At 45.6% G+C, this 20,235-nt stretch overlaps 1 protein-coding gene and 1 long non-coding RNA gene across 3 annotated transcripts in view; one reads left to right on the top strand and one right to left on the bottom strand.

Moving 5' to 3' along the window:
- Positions 1 to 13,718, bottom strand: part of TULP4 (TUB like protein 4) — a 150,455-nt gene extending 136,737 nt beyond the window's left edge. For both annotated transcript variants that reach the window (XM_036316474.1, XM_036316473.1), the window contains exon 1: positions 13,594 to 13,718. The gene's annotated coding sequence lies outside the window, so the exon portion shown is untranslated. The remainder of the gene's footprint in view (positions 1 to 13,593) is intronic.
- On the top strand, positions 12,276 to 20,235 carry LOC118659884. Its single transcript, XR_004968736.1, has 3 exons — positions 12,276 to 12,960; positions 17,280 to 17,480; positions 19,112 to 20,235. It is a non-coding gene; the product is annotated as an uncharacterized LOC118659884 (long non-coding RNA).

Below are 20,235 nucleotides of genomic sequence, written 5' to 3' on the forward strand. Positions count from 1 at the left end.
AGTCAGCCCTCCATATTTGGGGGTTTCACATCCACAGATCCAACCAACTGCAGATAGAAAATCCCAGAAAGTTCCAAAAAGTAAAACTTGAATTTGCCACACATTAAGCACTACACTCAATCTATACAAACGCAGTGATATGTAGGCATACCCCACTGTAACCTATCCTATATAAAAAAACCCTAATATGCAAATTGACCGAACAGCAGAACAACCGGTCACTATGAAGTGCACTGACCACCAGGGGGCAGACGCTCAACACAGGAGCTGCCCCCTGGTGGTCACTGCGATCCCACAGGGGGAGCACCTCTCAGCCAGAAGCCGGCTTATGGCTGGCAAGCGCAGCAGCTAAGGAACCCTCGGATGTCCCCAGAGGTGTCCTGGACTGCGAGAGGGTGCAGGCCGGGCTGAGGGAACCCTCTCCCCCAGTGCATGACTGTTGTGCACCGGGCCTCTAGTATACAAATATACAAACATGCAGATACTACACTATTTTATATAAGGAACTTGAGCATGTGTGGACTTTGGTGTCTGTGGGGGTCCTGGAGCCAATCCCTGCAGGACACCAAGGAACTGTAAAAATATTTGGTTAAAACACCACCATGATGGTCACACAACAATATAAATGTACTCAATGCAACTGAACTTTATGCTTTATGAATGACTGAAATGGTAAATTGTTTGTATATTCTACCAGAATTAAAACACACACACACACACACACACACCATAACACATTAAGAGCGTTACAGAGACCGACTAAATCCCCACAGCAAGCACTATGCACGCTGTTACATGAGACAGTCCTATAAACAAGTGTTCCCTTGCTATGGGCAACTCAGTCCAGAACCAGGCTGACTTCCTGGGAAGAAAAGAGCTGTGGTTTGGGGGATGGGGGCTGTTGAACCCAAGCATCTGTCTTCTGAAATTAGTAATAATGAAAACACTCCACACAGCCTATTTCCCCCCACCTCCCAGTACCTGATCAGCACGGTCTTAACATTACTAATTCCTAAGTATTTCAACATAAACTCCTCCGAAGTCACTGCTGGTTTCCTATCAGCCATAAACAGATGGCAACCCAGAAGAGTCCTGTTCCCATCATGCCAACTTGGCGGGAGGCTCACCTGCTGCCACCTGAAACACAGATCCCTCACACCTGCACGCAGAAGGCTCCCAAGCACAACTAAAATCCTGCCCGGATGCCCACTGATCAGCATCCTTAAAAGCACGGGGGGAAAGTCTCATTACAACTCCACTAATTAATGAACACAGAGAGGGACCGCATCACGTCCTGATATAATTACAGGAACGCTGCAGTTCCACTCTATGGTTGAGGCAGGTTCCCTGCCTGATGACGCTGGGATGTAGTCCAGTTTTCTAATATATCCATATGTATGAGAATCAGAGCACGTCTTATTACATCAAACCTGGAGAAAAACCTTTGGAGATGCTAAAAGTCCAATTTCAGGCACATTACTACATCCTTAAAATTTATTTACAATGAAACCATCCATCCTGTTTTTATAACACCAATGTAGATTTCTTGCTGCAATCCTTTAACCTAAATGATCACACATTAAGAGAATGACAGACTGTTCACAAATTCATCTAAGTTAGAAAACATAAAACACCTCTCTCCCTCTTTCTCTTTCTCTCTCTCTCTCTCTCTCTCTCTCTCTCTCTCTCTCTCTCTCTCTCTCTCATACACATACACACACACACACACACACACACACACACACACACACACGAAAGGAAGGATCTAGATTGTTTACTTCATCAGATTCCAAGCAGAGATGCTCCTCTGTACTTTCTGGATATACCTGTTAACTGTCAGAGCCTTAACCACTGACCACTCCTTGCCTGCTCAGCAAATCACACTTGATTCTGGAATGCTAAGCCAAGGTTTTCTTTAGCAGGGGCAGCTTAACTACAATTCCCTGTACCCCAGCCACACCCCACTACTGCAACCTTTTCTTGCAATAAAGACCAAAATTCTTAAAATTGGGATACAAGGCCCAGCATGAAAAGGGATCTCCTCCCTGGGCCTCTGCAGTTCCTCAGGGAAGCCATCTCTGACCTGTGACTAGATCAAACTCTACCTTTCTACCCCATACTTCTTCGTGGTAAATGCCTTGGCCTTGGTTTCTTCACAAAATAAGAAAATGCGTGCTTGACATAATGTGCAAGATTGCTGTGAAGACCAAATAAAATGGCACAGGTGGAAAAAGGTTTGGTAAACTAAGTGTTATGTAGATGAAACCAATGATATTACTTGCAATGGGAAAAGTTACATGCCAGAGAAAAACTCTGGGGGAAAGGGCTGGCTCCTGTTTGTAGGCACATCTACTGTAAAAATTCTATTTCCACTGACTTGCTTGTGAGGTTGGAGGCTCTCCAATATGACCTACAGATTCTAATAGTTGGGATGGACTATAACATCTCTACAGAAACTGCCTTACAGGTCTGTAGAAAACCAAAGCTGGTGTCCCCTTTCCTGCCCCTGCACGGATTGACCTCTCCTCCTCAGGCATGCACAGCAATCACACTCTCACTGCTTTCTACATGGAAGGGGGAGGGGAGTCCAAGTCAGAGAAGGTTAAGAAAGTTAAAAAGTTTTCAGTGAGGAGAGGGAGACAGATTTGAATGCACAAGTAGAAGCTACTGGTCACCATGAAAAAGCCCAGCCCAACTCACATTAATGATTATGAGTTGTGAAGCCTGAAGACAGCAAGTACAGAGGCATCTAAGGCAGTGGTTCTCAACCTTCTGGCCCTTTAAATACAGTTCCTCATGTTGTGACCCAACCATAAAATTATTTTCGTTGCTACCTTATAACTGTAATGTTGCTACTGTTATGAATCATAATGTAAGTATCTGATATGCAGGATGGTCTTAGGCGACCCCTGTGAAAGGGTCGTTCGGCCGCCAAAGGGGTCGCGACCCACAGGTTGAGAACTGCTGATCTAAGGCCTCCCTGCTAATGCCATTTTTATCAGGCAGTGCAGGCATGATGTCACAACATGGCTTCCATTCTACCCAACTTCCTGCCTGGCCTCCCCATCTCTTACTTCCATTCATCTGTCTCCATTTAGGCAAAGGTAGAGATGGGCGAGCAATCCACAGAGACTTTCAAACTTATTTAAAGAGTAAGACATGCACTTACCTGCCCTAGCCAGTTTAGCTTAGCGGATAGAGCATTGGCCTGTGGACTAAAGGGTCCCGGGTTTGATTCTGGTCAAGGGCATGTACCTTGATTGCAGGCTCCAGGGCTCCTGCAGGAGGCAACCAATTGATGTGTTTCTCTCACATCAATGTTTCTCTGTCTTTCTCTCTCTCTTCCACTCTCCCTAAAAATCAATGGAGAAATATCCCCGGGTAAGGATTAACAACAAAAAAGAGTAAGACATGCACTTATCCATGCCAACCACATTTTTTTCTCCTTAGATACACTATCCTTCATCTAGGCAATAAAGGTAGAAAACTGGTCCTGGGGGGTGAAAGTAATGATACTTGGGTTTTCTTTGATGTGAGCTTCCTTACCATGAGGAGCCTTTCCCTCTAAGACTTAAAAATCAATAACATATCCTGCTGTTCCACTCTGGTCCAGGCAAAAGAAGAATGAGGTAACAGTGTGAGAGCACTAGGAATCAAGATGAATGAAAAATGGAGGCAGAAACCGGCAATATGGACAAGTTCCCTTTGGTCCCGCACATGCAGAACAGTGCCACTGACAAGATGGACACGTCCTAGGGGCAGATGTGTCTAATAAGACCAAAGATCAAGACTCCTTTCCATATGGATTGCATACTACAAAACTGCCACGCTCTACACAAATGCAGTGCTTTGAGTACAGCTGCTCTACAGAGCATGCTGCTTTGCCACTGGTGGTCCGGCCTCTTTAAATCCACCATGTCTGCTGCAGTGCGGTTTTCTGGAAAAAGGACATTAGAGGAAGAACTGGTGAAATCTTAATGAAGTCTAGAGTTAAGTTCATAGCAATGCACCAATGTTAATTTCTTAGTTTTGACTTGTGTTCTACAGTTACATAGGATGCTAACATTAGAGGAAATTGGGTGAAGAGTACAGGGGCCTTGACTTACGAGTTTAATTCGTTCTGTGACGGAGCTCGTAACTCAAATTACTTGTATGTCAAATCAAAAGTGAACAAGTGAGACACGTGATGCTGGGCTGATGATGCGGCATTCACTGTGACGTTCGCTACGCCAACTAGCGGTGGGGTATCGGAAGCTGGCTCGTAACCCGAATTTTAGCTCACAACTCAAAGCAAAAAATCAGCCAAGAGACGGCTCGTATCTCGAAAAACTCGTTAGTCGGGACACTCGTTTGTCAAGGCCCCACTGTATATGGGAACTTTCTGTACTATCTTTGCACTTTTTCTGTAAATCCAAAATTATCTATATATATAAAAGTCAAGCAACTGGAACGACAGAACGACCAGAACGACTGGTCACTATGACGTGTACTGTGGTGGCCAACCGGTCCGATCGGGGCCCTGATCAGCCCCCTCAACCTCCAAAGGCCCCTCCTGGCCAACCTCCAGCTGGCCAACTTCCCGTGTCCCTTCCCCACCCCGCCAGCCCAGCCCCGAACAGCCCCCATTAGGGCAGCTGGCCGGACCCCACCCATGCACAAATTCGTGCACCAGGACTCTAGTTCCAAAATAGAAGGCTCTACTTAAAAGAGGAGGAGAGGGGAAAGCAGGGAAGGGGTGGGAGGGCAGTGCAGGGAAGGAAGGGGATAGAGAGGAATGGGGAGGAGAAGGGAAGAAAGTGAGTGGAAGGGGGGAGGGGGGTCTAAAATATCCATACAAAGACTTTCTAACCCAGTGGTTCTCAACCTTCCTAATGCCGCGACCCTTTAATACAGTTCCTCATGTTGTGGTGACCCCCAACCATAAAATTATTTTCGTTGCTACTTCATAACTGTAATGTTGCTACTGTTATGAATTGTAATGTAAATATCTGATATGCAGGATGTATTTTCATTGTTACAAATTGAACATAATTAAAGCATAGTGATTAATCACAAAAACAATATGTAATTATATATGTGTTTTCCGATGGTCTCAGGCGACCCCTGTGAAAGGGTGGTTCAACCCCCAAAGGGGTCACGACCCACAGGTTGAGAACCGCTGTTCTAACCAAACTATCAAAGTAGAAGCTATGGAAAAAAGATTGATGGACTTTAATAAAAAATTTAAACTTTTATACATCAAAATATGTTATGAGCAGAATTAGAGTTGAAAAGCAACCAACAAACCGGGAAAATATTTACAACATACACACAAGAAAAGGGGTTAATATCCACAATATAGTTAACTTTTTATTAAAGGGGGAGGGGCTACATGCCTAGATGCTCTATCTGCTACATTGCTTGCACACAGGTCAAATCTATGACATGTCCACACTCAAATTCAGTGCCCCTTGAACCACATGCTTTTCCCTTCCCATCCACTGCTTCCCCCTAGCCTGGGAGTCCTGCTAGAGAAAGCAGAGCTTCAGTGCAGCTTTCCCCAGAGGCAGCTCACTTGTTAAATTTGTTGACTACATACTCCTAACCAAAGTCTCCTTCTAGAATCCAAACTCTTCTCCTCGTTGTGAATCCAGTATGTCAAGCTTAGCTGGTTTGTGCCCACAACAGTGCAAATAAGTCAAACCACAACCAGAAGTGGGAGTCTAAGAAAAGACAAAGATGTGCAAAGACCTTGCATGTCAAACTAGACTCACATTTCTGCACCAGTCAATCGGGTTGACAGAAAAAAGAAAGCAGAAAAGCATTCGCCACAGGTCAGTAGTCACCTCCCACCTGGAGCCCCATTTACATGGATTTCTAGAGAAACTTACCTATTCAAAGAAAAAGTATCTTTGTATCTTTTATTTTTGGGTCATTTAATATTTTAATTGAGGAAATTATTCGTGTAATAATAAAGTACTTCTATTGGTAGGGGTCTACAAGTTTCATCGGATGCTAAAAAAGTTTGTGTAATTTACCTTTAAAAGCAAATATAAGAAATGAGGTCAGAGTAAGGGTGAAATAACGGGGGTTTGAGAATAAGCCAAGGCGCTCCATATAAAATCATTTTAGGAAAAAGTAAGTCTCCCCAGGACATCCTCCTCTAAGGACAGCATGCACTCAGCACTTGAGGAATAGCAGGTTAGAAAACAGTATTTATCATCCCTACAGCAACTAAATTTTGGCACACCTTGAATCTCACTTGTGAATTTACCCCAAGTTACTTCTTTTATAATCATTTTTGCTCCTAAACTGCATATCTTTTGCTAATACAAGTGCAATAGATTGGAAAAGCACCTTTTAAAATAAAATACAGTTATATCTACCTACCTCAGTAGTTTATATTAGAACCAATCTCCCTTGATAATGTTTTGATTTTTGTGATTTCTGTGTTCTTAAATTTAAATTATGTGTTTTTAAATATACTTCATCCAAGATGTTCCCATATATAGACAGTTTATATGAAGTCAGAATTAGAATCACATTAAGAATGAATATTGGTCATATTATCTTATTAAAAATTAAGCAGAAAGTTGTAAATCTCAAGTGACATTACAGCATCACACATAAAACAATACAGAGGCCAAGAAACAAATATCTTTCACACAGAAGAGTGCGGCCATGAGTAAAACCACAGGACTGAAAATTCAGCGGCTGAAAGTTTGCATCCCAGTTGATTGACTATCTTCTTGCAGAAAAGGAGGCAGATTTCTACTGCCTTACCACCTGGAATTTCCTGTGCTACAAGATAGCTCACTTCTCACAATCACATTATGCGGTAACAGACAAGTTCTTAAGACCAGATGGACACAAAATGGAGAGAAAGGAATTTAAACTAAATCTTCACTTTTAGAGGCTCATTCATGAGCTAATTTGAGTCCAGACTCCCCGTACTCAGACACTCACCTTGGGTCCACTTTACCTCTCATTAACACCAAAAGAGGTTCAACTCAAACCAATTTTGCTAGTCATTAACAATCTACTAAAGGCTAGGTAATAACTGACTGAAATGAAAAGGTTGGATTGGCTTTAACTGACCTCCAGAGATTATTGGTACCTTTCACATGAGAGTGCTTACCCCATTTCCCACAAAAGGTGATGGCTGTCTTGTATACACCAGAGAAACGGATCAATTCTCCAAAGCCAAGCACATGATTTTTACATCTTTCTGTGTCATGTAAAAAAGAAAGAACTTAACCATCTGAACACAGGCAAAGGACAGTCAAGGAGATTCCATTTCTATGACCATTAGCCACAGAGATCAGTTATTTGCAAAACACAGAAAGCTAAGGAAGGGAAGACACTGTGATACCCCATGACTCTCAGAATTAAACACCATACTCACACCATTTCTGAACCATCAGTTAACCCTGAGTCTTCTCTACTTATTTACAATCTATAATAATAAAAGCATAATATGCTAGTTAGACCAGACGTCCTTCCGGACAACCTTCTGGATGAAGCCAAGGCTGAGAGGGAAGCCCGGGTCCTAGGTGCCAGAAGGAAGCCAATGCCAGCAGCCAGGGGAAGGAAGGCCTAGTCTTGCAGAATTTCATGCATCGGGCCTCTAGTTTACAATAAATTCATAGAAGGCTGATTTCAAAGCACCTTATAAACACTGTTGCTTCTATTATCTACCTCTGTAAAGAGAAGCATTTTTAGCCTACCTAGGAGGGACCTACAATGGTACTTAATATTTACCCATCACATTTTTTGCACATAAACATACATAAGATACAAATCCGATTCACTAGACTGCACAAAATTTTTCAAAACATGAATTTTAACTGATCAAAACCATAAATATATACCATATAGTAATGTATTTGTGCAGCTTGTCCACAAAAGGTTTGGTAGTGATCAGTTAAAATTAAAGGTTGACATAATTATGTAAAATTTAATTATGGCAATTATTTGTATACTTCATATCTCAGCACTTTGCTCTCCACTGATAACAGAGTAGCCGTTAGAATGGTAAGGAGGGAGATACAAAATCAAACACAAATAGGATGCCTTAAATCCAAAAAGGTTGGGAATTGATGCTCTAGTAAGCTGTAATGTATAGATTCTGGGCAGCACCCAATCCTACACTACCTAATTTATTCCCAAGTCCCTTAGAATCAAAGCTGGGTAAGGAGACAAAACACTATGTGTGACACTTGTATTCTCACTTCTATCACAGTATTAAAAATTACTACTATTGGAATAACGTAAGAAAACTGTAAGCTTTCTATCTTTTGCTAAGAGAAGTTGTGTTTTATTCCAAGCATTTTAATTATTACAGAATTTATTTCATTATTCAGATATCAGAAAATTAATTCATAAGTTAACTTATTTTTTAATGTTTTTATTGATTTTAGAGAGAGGAAAGGAGAAGGAGAGACAGAAACAGCGATGACAAACATCAATTGGCTGCCTCCTGCACGCCCCCGACTGGGGATCGAGCCCACAACCTGGGCACGTGCCCTGACCTGGAATTGAACTATGACCTCCTGGGTTCGTAAGTAGACACTCAACCACTGAGCCACACTGGCTGGGCAAAATTGGCTATTTTAATATGTTTATTGGTCATGTACTTTTCCTTTTACAAACTGATCTGTTCTGACTCTAAATCTGGAACAGGAAGAGTACAGGATGAGCCTGAATCATCTTGTCATACCAGAAAGCAAGTAAGCTACCACAGATTACTAGAAACCTGCCATAAGGACTTGGAACCAACCTGAATAAGCCTATATACCCAAAGATAGGGCAATTTGAGCATCAAACGGACAATAACTGAGCCCCGGCCAGGTTGCTTAGAGCATCATTTAGATATATCAAAGTTGCGGGTTCAATTTCCAATCAGGGCACATACAAGAAGCAACCAATGAATGCATAAATAAGCCAAACAAATCAATTTTTCTCTCTTTCTCTCTCCCTTCTAAAAAAAATAAATTAAAAAAAACGGGACAATAACTGAAATGGACTAAAACACATATACTAATCCTATCCTATATAATAAAACCCTAATATGCAAACTGACGGAACAGTGGAACTGGTCGCTATGATGCACACTGACCACCAGGAGGCAGATGCTCAACCCAGGGAGCGCTGCTCAGCCAGAAGCCAGGCTCACGCACAGTGGCAGAAGCCTCTCCTGCCTCCGCTGCAGGTGAGCGGTAAGGAGCGAGGGGTCCCAAACTGTGAGAGGGATGTCTGCCTGCTGGCTTAGGCCTGATCCCCAGGGGATCCCCTGAGGGGTCCCCGACTGCGAGAGAGCACAGGCCAGGCTGAGCGGCACCCCCCCGCCAAGTGCATGAATTTCATGCACCAGGTCTCTAATAAGAGTTATAAAAATAAATATACAGAAAAAGGGGAAAATCCTCATCCATCACCATAGGAGGATACTAGGGAACTAACTTACGATTTGGGGAAGTGGTAAATAAAGGGAAGTAATTAGGCATTATTCCCACCCTTCCTATACAATCTATATTATACCTCAGGGTGAGTCCTATATACTCGTCCATACAGCAAAATAGATACCATTATCACATTAGCTGGGAAACAAAAATGTCATCTGCAAGAGCCACACATTTCAAAAAGATATCACTACCTACATGGAAGGAAAAGATAGGACCCAACAGAACATAATGTACATGTTAGTTTTATCCCTCATGGATTCTATATCTTAAAAAGGAACTACATTAAGTAATAACTAACTTGTTTTCTCATTTTAATTAAACAAATATATCTATAAATTCCAGTGAGACCCAACCAGTGGTGTCTCAGTGGTTGGGCACTGGTCCATAAACCACGAGGTCCCAGGTTTGATTTCCGGTCAGGGTAGACAAACAACTGATTAATGTTTCTCTCTCACATCAATGTTTCCCCTTCTCTCTCTTTCTCTCCATTTCTCTAAGCATGTTCTTGGGTAAAGACTTTTTAAAAAGGATTAAGATGGTAAATTTTAGCTTATGTATATCTTATCACAAAACATTATATTTAGTATGTTAAAATTAAAAGAAATTTGACATTTTATTTTTTAAAATTTATCTTTATTGTTCAAAGTATTACAGATGCCCTCCTTTGACCCTCTCCACCCCAACTTCTCCCTATTGTCTCTGTCCATAGGTTACGCATATCTATAATAATAAGAGAGTAATATGCTAATTAGACCGGATGACTTCTGGACATCATTCCTGACGAAGACGGGGTCCAGAGGGAAGCCAGCCCGGGTCCTGGGTGCCTGTGGGTGGCCTAAGGGAAGCCAGCCCGGGTCCTGGGTGCCTGTGGGTAGCCTAAGGGAAGCCAGCCCGGGTCCTGGGTGCCTGTGGGTGGCCTAAGGGAAGCCAGCTGGGATCCCAGGTGCCTGCTGGCGGCCAGAGGAGGAAAGCCCGGGTCCCGGGTGCCGGAGGGAAGCCGATGCAGGAGAGAAGCCGGTGCTGGCAGCTGGGGGAAGGAAGGCCTACTCTTGCACGAATTTTCATGCATCAGGCCTCTAGTATGCATATAAGTTCTTTGGTTAATCTCTTTCCACCACATCCCCTTACCTCTGAGATTCCTCAGTCTGTTCCATGTCTGAGGATCTATTTTGTTAGTCAGTTTATTTTGTTCATTAGATTCCACTTATAAGTGAGGTCATGTGATACCCATCTTTCTGACTGGTTTCTCTTAGCACAATACTCTCCAGGTCCCTCCATGCTGTCTCAAAGAGTAAGAGATCCTTCTTTATTACAGGTGCATAGTATTCCATCATGTAAATGTACCAATTTTTTTATACACTCATCTACTGATAGGCACTTGGGCTGCTTCCAGATCTTAGCTATTGTAAACAACACTGAGCATTTGAATTTTAATTGCATAGTCCCTGCAGCTTCACCAAGGACAAATATATAATTTCAATAAAGCTTTTGGTAATATTGAAACTGCTTCACGAATCTTAAATAGGAACCAATGCAATAACTAAATCAAAGCATTTTAATAGAAGTTTTAACCAATCTTTAATGCACTTGATGAATCAAATCATGTGCATATTGGGCCACTCAATCCATTTTCAATCTTTTTTCATCCACAGAAGGGAACAGGAAAGACTATAATTGATATTTCCAATTCAGTGAGAGAGATGAAGAACAATATCCAGCTTAGCCATGCACAAGGTAGGCACTCAATAAACATTCCTGAATTCTAATCCTCAGTGAATCTGCAGAAAAACCAAGAAGAAACCTGCCTGTCACCCTGTCCTATACCATCTCATGAGAGGGTTGAAATTGGCCTCGAGGAAGGCTGCCATCTCTGCTGGTTTTTCATTACTTGGATCTCAGCATCAGTGTTGGATGGTTCAATGTAAAACAGTTTCATGTACCAAGTATCCTTTTATGGGTTTAAAAACATTTTTTTTCGATTAGAGTTTTGGTGAGAAAAAAAATGTGAGTCACCAAACTGCCACTCTTATACCTCAATATGAAAACGAGAATGTTCGCCCTAACCGGTTTGGCTCAGTGGATAGAGTGTCAGCCTGCAGACTCAAGGGTCCCAGGTTCGATTCCGGTCAAGGACATGTACCTTGGTTGCAGGCACATCCCCAGTAGGGAGTGTGCAGAAGGCAGCTGATCGATGCTTCTCTCTCATCGATGTTTCTAACTCTCTATCCCTCTCCCTTCCTCTCTGTAAAAAATCAATAAAATATATTTTTTTAAAAAAGAAAGAAAACTAGAATGTTCAATACGATATACATGTCTTTTCTAAATGAAAAAGTCACTGTTTTAAAATTTAGTAGCAAGTACATTATATTCTCATTTCTCAGGCACAGGAGGCAATCCTGGCTTTCCATTCTGCTCCCATGTCTGCAAGCTCATGGTGTTAGTGTTTGCTCTCCATGTGATCCCTCGAACTCAGCCTTACATACTTCTAACTCGGGAGGTCAACACCACCTCCCCCATCACAGGAAAACACAATACTTCCACAATCCTTGTTAAGACAGAACACGTAAATTCTTACAGGAAATTCGCATCCTCTAACAACTTTCATACAAACTCAGTCCTAGTCTGTAGACAGAGGAGCTAAACACTAGCTGTGGCTACTCACAATTTATTCGTATACTCATTTCCACGACAGCAAACTATGAGGAAATGGAATGCGGGCCGTTGAGACCCGCCCAGACTGTCACTGCACAATGTTGACATCCACTTGCACACGGCGCTGGGAGACCGCCAGGGCTACGTGCAAGGTGCCGTCACTTCACCTCCATCACACCCAGCAAGCTGGTGCCGGGGGCCTGGTGGTGACTGCCCTCCGGGGCCACGGCGCTGCTCCCAGCGGCCTGGCCTGCAAGGAACAAACTGAGAAATGGAAACCTAGATGCAGAGACAGAGGCATGAAGAAAGGGACCCCCCACACACACCCTCCCCCTCCCCAGAGGGAAATTCACATTCTTCAAAACCTTGGAAATAAGTGACTTTCCCCGTGCTTTTTAAAAACCTGCCTACTGGGTATCCTTAAGTAAACTTACTGAAGGACTGCAAATATCTAGAGGAGTCCCCGAGTAATAGAGAAATCCAGGAAACAGCTCCCTGAAAGGGGGGGGGGGGGGGGTGTAACTGTCCCCAAGGGGAGAAGTGTTAGGAGGCTTCCTGATCACCATGGCGACTCAGCAGGTAAGTCACATCCATTTAGAGGACGGGGTCCCCCTCACTTCCCCCCAGAGCCCGAGGGCCCGCACCTTCCCAGCCTGGAAGCGAGGTGCCCGGGAAGGGCAGACGCCTCTCCCGAGCTGAGTGCCCGAGCGGGTCCAACTTCAGACCCGACCTCCCCTGCACCCGGTCGAGCAGCGCGGGGGAACGAGGAAGGGCGGGCATCCCGAGCGGAATCTCCGTGATTTGCCCGAGGAGACAGCACAGACCAGACCCCAGGAGCGCCAGCCTTTCCGTGCAGCTGCCACGACAGGTGACTCGGCCGCCGCGCAGACACCCCGCTCGCCCGGGCGTTCACGCGGCGGCGGCGGCGGCGGCGGCGGCGGCGGCGGGCGGGCCGGGGGCGCGGGAGGGAGGCGGGCTGGGGGCCCGGCGAGAAGGTGGGCAGGGGCTGCCGGGGAGCCCGCTCCGCGCGGCGCGGGGGAGGAAGGGGAGGAGCGCAGCCCGTCTCCCCGGGGGAACCGTTGGAAGGGGCTTTCTGGCTCCACAAGTCAGAAAGAAAAATGGCTCCGAGCCAGCCGCCTCCCGGTCTACACGCGAGCACACGCACCCGCGCTCCTCGGTCCCATTTTCCGATGCGCGGAAACAAAAGGCGACCACGCTCCGCGGCTGCCAGCGCCGCCCGCAGCCCGGGCCGCCACCCTCTCCCCGCGCCCTCGGGAGGCCCCCCGAGACGGCCCGCGGCCCGCAGCCCGGCCTCCCGCCAGCCCGGGGCGCTGCCGCCGCCCGCCGCGCCCGGCAGAGGGGCCTGGCGGGGCTCGGGCCCCCCGCGCCCGCCTCGAGGGGACCGGCGCCCGGCCCGGCTCGGAGGACGCCCCGGGCTGCTTCGGGCTCGCGGCCGCCGCGCGCGGAGGGCGATGGGGACGGCGGCCCCCGCCCGCCTCACCTCCGGGCGGCCGTGCGGCCCCGCGCTGCTCCGCGCCGCTCCGCCTGCAGCAGCCCCGCCGCCGCCTCCCCCCGCGTCTCGGTCGAGTCTCCGCCTCCCTCGGCCGCCGCCGCCGCCGCCGCCGCCGAAGGGCCCGGCGCCGCGCCACGTGACCGCGCCACGTGACCCCGAGCGGGCGGCAGCGCCTCCGCGCCGGCCTCGCGCCCTCGCGCCCGGGGGTGACCGCCCGCCCGCCCGCCGGCTCCGGGCCGGGGTCGCGGCCGCGCCGCCACCACCCGCTTCCCCAACGGAGCCCCTGCCCCACAGACCCGGGCGCATCCCGCAGCCCCCGCCCCTCGCGGCTGCTCCACGGCGTGGACCACAGTGGCCACGTGGGACCCGCCCGGCCCGCCCAGAACTCCCGCCCGGCGGCACCGGACCCGGTGCGCCCCGACTCGGTGGGCACGTCCCGCCGTCTGCACCGGGATGCACAGATCCGCTCGGACCGGGAACCGACGCTGCTCCCCACGAAGACAGTCATTGGAGAGCCCCTGATGGGAGTGCCCCCAGAGTACCCCCTTTTCCAGCCGGCCTGGGGAAAAGGCCGGGAGCGTCATTGTAACGCACAAAGGGGGTAGGAGGGGGCGGGCGCCCCACCCAGGATGGACGACCTGCCGGGATGGACACTCCATCCAGGACGGAGCAGCAGTGCGGGGTGCGGCTGTCCGCGTGTGTAGTTCTTTTAAAAACAGGCGGGATCGCCATCCTTTCCTCCTTGATTTGACGCATAAAATGCCCCAAACTGTTAAGTATAACAGCCACTCTTTGTAAGGGATCGGAACTTTTTCCTATTTTGCCTAATTGCCAAATTTCTCAAATCAGCTTCATATGTAAGAATTCTTGCTTCTGTAAATTTCTGGATGTCAGAAAGAAAAAGTAGACGAAGAGTTCTTAAATTCTGAAATTCCATGCCTAAGATTTCACAAGTGTTGGCAAGTGCTACCTAGATTTTTTTAATTTTTAAAAAACATGATTTTTAAACAAGCAATACTTGCTTCATGCAAATACATTAATACTTCTATTAATGTACTTAATAGAAGTATTGATATTAGTATTATTTGATAACAATATAGCACACCAAAATATTGAAACCTTTTAGAAAAAATACATTTAGTTATTATATTAAACGTAAAAGATATTAATCCTCACTCAACGAGACAACTATTATGCTTCAACTGAGAGCTCAACATTATTATAACACTAGAGCTCCGGTGCACAAAATTCGTGCACAGGTAGGGTCCCTAGGCATGGCCAGCCATCAGGGCCAATCAGGGCCTTCCTGCTGTGGGCCAGGGCCTTCCTTAGTTCCTCGCTGCCCCCTGCTGGTCAGTACCATCATAGTGAGCCATCCAACTCCCAAGAGGACAATTTGCATACTAGCCTTTTATTATATAGGATGATGGGGGAACCAAAGGAAGTAAACAAGGTAGCCCTTACCCTCAAAGTGCCTCTCTCTCTCTCTCTCTCTCTCTCTCTCTCTCTCACACACACACACACACACACACACACACACACACAGGGATAAGCAATCAGAGCCTGGAGAAAGAAAACATTTTTAATCTGACCCTAAGATCAGACTTTAAAGAGTTACTAAAAGGAATAATGTAAAGATAAAACTGCATTGGAAGAACTTCCTAACTTAAATATAATCTACATAACAAAATTAAAAGTATTTAGCAAATACCATCAAGACTGAACAATACAGGTGTTCTTTCTTATGCAAAATGAAAAAATGTTAACCTTGAAACCATTCTTTTCCTAATAGCATAGTTTTCCTTAGGGCCCTCATGCATAAACTGTCTTTTATTCAAGCACTGTTAGGCACACATGCAGCCAACTTTGGGCACATCTGTAAAGGACCTCAAATGTGTTTTCTACCTAGTGTCCATGGTTATGTAAATAGTCTTTGGAGCAAGTTACCTCCATTGAAATCCTGCTTCTACCACCACAAATGACAATAACAAGATTCCTAGCACTGCTCCTTTAAGCATACATTCTGCTTCCTAACTACTCACAGGGCTGTTGAAAGAATTAAACGGTGTGGCTGAGTGGTTGAGCGACAACCTACGAACCAGGAGGTCACAGTTTGATTCCCGGTCAGGGCGCATGCCCGGGTTTCAGGCTCGATCCCCAGTGGGGGGGCATGCAGAAGGCAGCCAATTGCTGATTCTCTCTCATCATTGATGTTTCTATCTCTCCCTCTCTCTTCCTCTCTGAAATCAATAAAAAAATATATTTTTAAAAATAAAGTACTTAATATAGTGCCTGATACATAATAGCTACTCAATCAAAAATAATAGCTCAGGTTTATGAAACACTTCCTATGGGCCAAACTCTGTACCTTGTTGGTTCTTATTTTTACTATTCTTTCCATTCTGACTCTTGGTGGGTGCCTTACCCACCACCATACCTTAGGGATCTATTCTCTCTCTGCCTTTTGAGGATGAAAATGGTTTTCTTATGTTAACTTGAAGGCTCATTTATAGCAATCTATTAAATATATTGTGAATTTACATCTTAAGCTTTAATAAAAAGTCTATGAAATGAAAATGATCGCCTCTCATTTGGAAATCTGAGGCAACTGGGAGCCATTAGGAAGGAGATTTGGCAAAGGGGACCCTTCCACTGGCCTTTGAAATCCCGTTCATCCAACAATTCTCATTTTGTTGTGTTCAAAAGACTTTTAAATATTAGAAAACTTGGCAACATATTTGAAGAAAGTAAACCAATCCATATTGATAAATAGAAATTACTAGAAGAAACTGTCTCTCCTTCATGATGTTGACTCTATTAACTGGCTGTCCTTACTACCCTGATCTAGCTTCCAAGAGTTCTGAGATACGTGACTTTTCTGTGAAGAAGTATGCTATCCTTGTCTTGGGTCACAGAGTGAGCTCAGAGCTCAAGTTGGATCTGATAGGCATCTTGGTAACAATCTGACAATCAGGTTGAGGTGGAAATATTGTACACTCATCATTTGGCTGTGGAACTAGGAAGAAGTATGGGCCTAGCATGGTAGCTGAGCTCAACTGTATGACTCTAATGCTGGGCCTAAAGGCACGAGGCATCAGGAATCACAGCCAGGCACTCTCCCTCCAGGGAGCACACCCATGCATTTCCTTCCCCCTTTTCTGCCTGTCCCCCACCCCGGCACATATCCCCTAACCTCTAAGGGACCGTATGAGACTTGCAACCAGGGGAGCAATGGGCAGCAGCAGCTCATCCCAGGCTCACCCCCTGAACCTGTCTCCAAGGCCCCCTTTTCTCAAACTTCCCAGTGAGCCAAAGCAGCCCAGCTATGGCTCTCCTGTTGCATCTTCTATGCCCTTCCTTGTTTCACTCTCCTAAGTATATTTTTGCTGCAGTCAACAAATTCTTGCTTACTTTTCTACACACACACACACACACACACACACGGAAATCACAGCCGGTGCCTGGGTTGGTCTCGGTATCCCTCTCTCGCCATCATGTTACTATAGGAGTTCCAGATATGAACATCCAGTTTCTGCTGACTCAAGCCTTTCAGCCACCACAACATTCAGGCTAGGGATCGGGACCCTGGATCCTGGACATAGGAATACGGAAGGTGTCCATGGCAAAGGAGCTAGAGCTTTTGGAGAATTAAATGCAAGCCTTTTGTCTTTCAGTGGATCCTGAGAGCCAAAAAAGCAGTGCCCGTTTAGCCTTCATCACAGGAAGAAGCATGCAGAATGAGGAGGAAATGTCCGAGGCGCACGTACCCAGCACAGCCAGCTACCGCCACTGCTCTCCCAGCTCTGACACTACCACAGTCCCAGTTTAAGGACATTGATACGCTGGAGCACAACCTAGGAAGGCTGACCAGGAGGGTAAGGACTCTAGAAGCTGAATTATAATGTACAGTTTTATAAATCGCTGGTAAAGACAATAGGGATGCTTAGTATGGAGAGAGACAGAAGAAAATGTGTGTGAATATCATCGTGTGGGCATAGTATTACTTTTTCATTATTGAGCTGCTACTTTTGGACCGAGCACTGTCCAAGAGCCAGTGTGTGGTTTATGGGAGGGGATGTGGTTCAGGTAAGAGCCTTGCAACAGGATGGTAAGATCGCCTGGAGCCCACTCATGCCTCTGCTTTAACTCCTACGAGCTAGGCTGGACATTCAGAGGGCAAGGTCCTTCTTCATGGCTCAGTCTTAAAAGCCCAGAGCCTCTCCTCAGCCAACTGCCTCCTCTTCCCCATCCTGCGGGGTGCTGCTGAGTGAGGCAACACCTGCACCGCTGTCTAGGACTGGAAGTGCTGCCCAGCTCCCTCTGCAAGGAGGAGTATGGGAAGCATCTGCCCTGCTGTCTCAGGGTCCTCATCTCAGAGGCCTGAAGAGCAGAACAGAGCGGATGGACTCTGTGGCCTGCACCTGGGGCTGGTCAGAAAATAGCTTTTGCCCTAGCTGGTTTAGCTCAGTGGCTAGAGATCAGCCTGCAGACTGAAGGGTCCCGTGTTCAATTCTGTTCAAGGGCACATACCTCGGTTGCAGGCTCAATCCCCTGGCCCTGGTGAGGGCTTCTATGGGAGGCAACCAATCGATGTGTCTCTCTCACATCAATGTTTCTTTCTCTCTGTCTCTCCCCCTCCCTTCTACTCTCTCTAAAAAAAAAAAGCAATGGAAAAATAGCCTTGGGTGAGGATAAATAAATATATAAAAATAAGTATAGCTATTTAAAAAAAAGTTTTTGTAATCATCTCTTTCCCCCACCCAGAAGAGAGGAGGGGAGCAGGCCGCCATACTTTGGCCAGTCGAAGCTTCATTCTTCTTCCTCCTAGTCCTTTCCTCCTTGAGGTGGGTCCTTTAGGCAGCCTGAATTCTGACCAGTCCATTGTCTGAGTAGGTAAATGTTGCCAGGTACCATTTTTTCTTCTAGCAGAGTAGTCAGTGGTCTTCTGAAAGGGACAGAATTGGCCTTAGTTCAGCAACTACTAAAGCAGGTAGATACCCTTGTCTTGGGTAAACTTCTTGTTTTTCCTGGCAGTGTCTTAGAACTGCCTCACCTCGTAACATGCAGAATTGATCTCTGGGAAGAGGAGTGATTTGTGAAAGATTTCAATGAACCACCCTAGGCCAACCTGCCAATGGAGGGCTGGGAGGGCTGGTGGGAAGGAATGCCCTGAACTGAGGGAGAGAGCAAGCAGGTAGAAGTTGTAGCCCGCGCCTGGGGCTGGTCAGGGGAAGCTGGCCAGAACATCCCAAGGCTGTGTGCTAAAGCCACTTCTGACAAAAACCTCAGGAGGCTGGCTGCTCTGGGAGGCTGCTTGAATGAGAGTCCTGGAGTCGGGAGCAGAGGGGCTGTAAGGCTTGGGACTGAAGACGGTTAGGATATCAGGCTTGTAGCTGAAGCATGATACAATGAAACTGACTTCACTCAAATATCAAACACCGAGAATACTTTGGGCTTATCTGTTATTTATATGTAACCTGTTTGTTATATCTTGTCTTTGTTTTAGCCACCACGTGGAAGAACCACAACTGAAGAACAGACATGGCCACAAGGCCTGGGTTGTCATCCAGACCACCACTTGCTGACGATGTGTTTGGGTACATTACTCCATCTCTCCAGCCTTCATTCCTCAGCCTGTAAAATGGGGAGGGATGTTGGTCCCTGATCCTTTACAACTCTAAGGTTCTATAGCTTTTTCAATGAAATTGTTGTGGAGAGGAAGACATAAGGCTTCCCTATCGATTGGAATATTTACACCAACCTACCACAAGGAATATTTCATTATACTAAGCCATGTGAACATGAAGAACAAGGTTAACTTGCTGAAGCAATTTTAGGTTGGTTTTCCTCTTACTAGCTGAAAAATCGACCCAGATGTTTACCAATAGGATTGATGGATACAAATATCAAGTCATACCTATATACTTAAGCATTAAGCGAAAAAGAAAATGACTTATTAGATACTCAATAATGTTTGTTGAGGAAGGTAGAGGAAGAGACTCTCTGAAAGATTTAAGTATTTAAGTACTATTTAAGAATCAGACTATAGATGAAATAAGTCCCAGCAACAATTTGCGTACATTGAAGTAGACTTACTCAAAATAATGTGCTTTTGGGATATTGTAGCAGAGATGGGTAACTTTGACCTTAGGAGAAAAATGATTAAGTCTACAGTTTACTATTATATCCCCATCTCTAGTGCCCAGAACAGGGGCACATAGTGATTAAATGTGTGATGGCTAATTGAATGAATGAATAAATAACAAATCTGGATGGATGATGGATGGATGAATCATTTAACCATGAATGAATAAATCAAGCATTCATGTGAAAGCTATAATAGTTTGGAAAAAAATAACACTAAACATTTGTGGAAAAGGTTCACATGTTAACTAGTATTTGTTTCTGGATATTTAAAGTAAAAGGATAACTGGAGGTATTCAAGAATAAACAGATTGGGCAGCTACTTGGCAGGTGTGTGAGATGGGATAAAGAAGGTTCAGCTTGGAAAGGTGATTGGACTAGTTTTGTCTTGATATTCTCTGATCTTTTTTTTTCTTTTTTTAAATATATTTTATTGATTTTTTACAGAGAGGAAGGGAGAGAGATAGAGAGTCAGAAACATCGATG

Source organism: Myotis myotis, unplaced genomic scaffold (assembly GCF_014108235.1).
Source record: "Myotis myotis isolate mMyoMyo1 unplaced genomic scaffold, mMyoMyo1.p scaffold_m19_p_7, whole genome shotgun sequence".
Lineage (NCBI taxonomy): Eukaryota > Metazoa > Chordata > Mammalia > Chiroptera > Vespertilionidae > Myotis > Myotis myotis.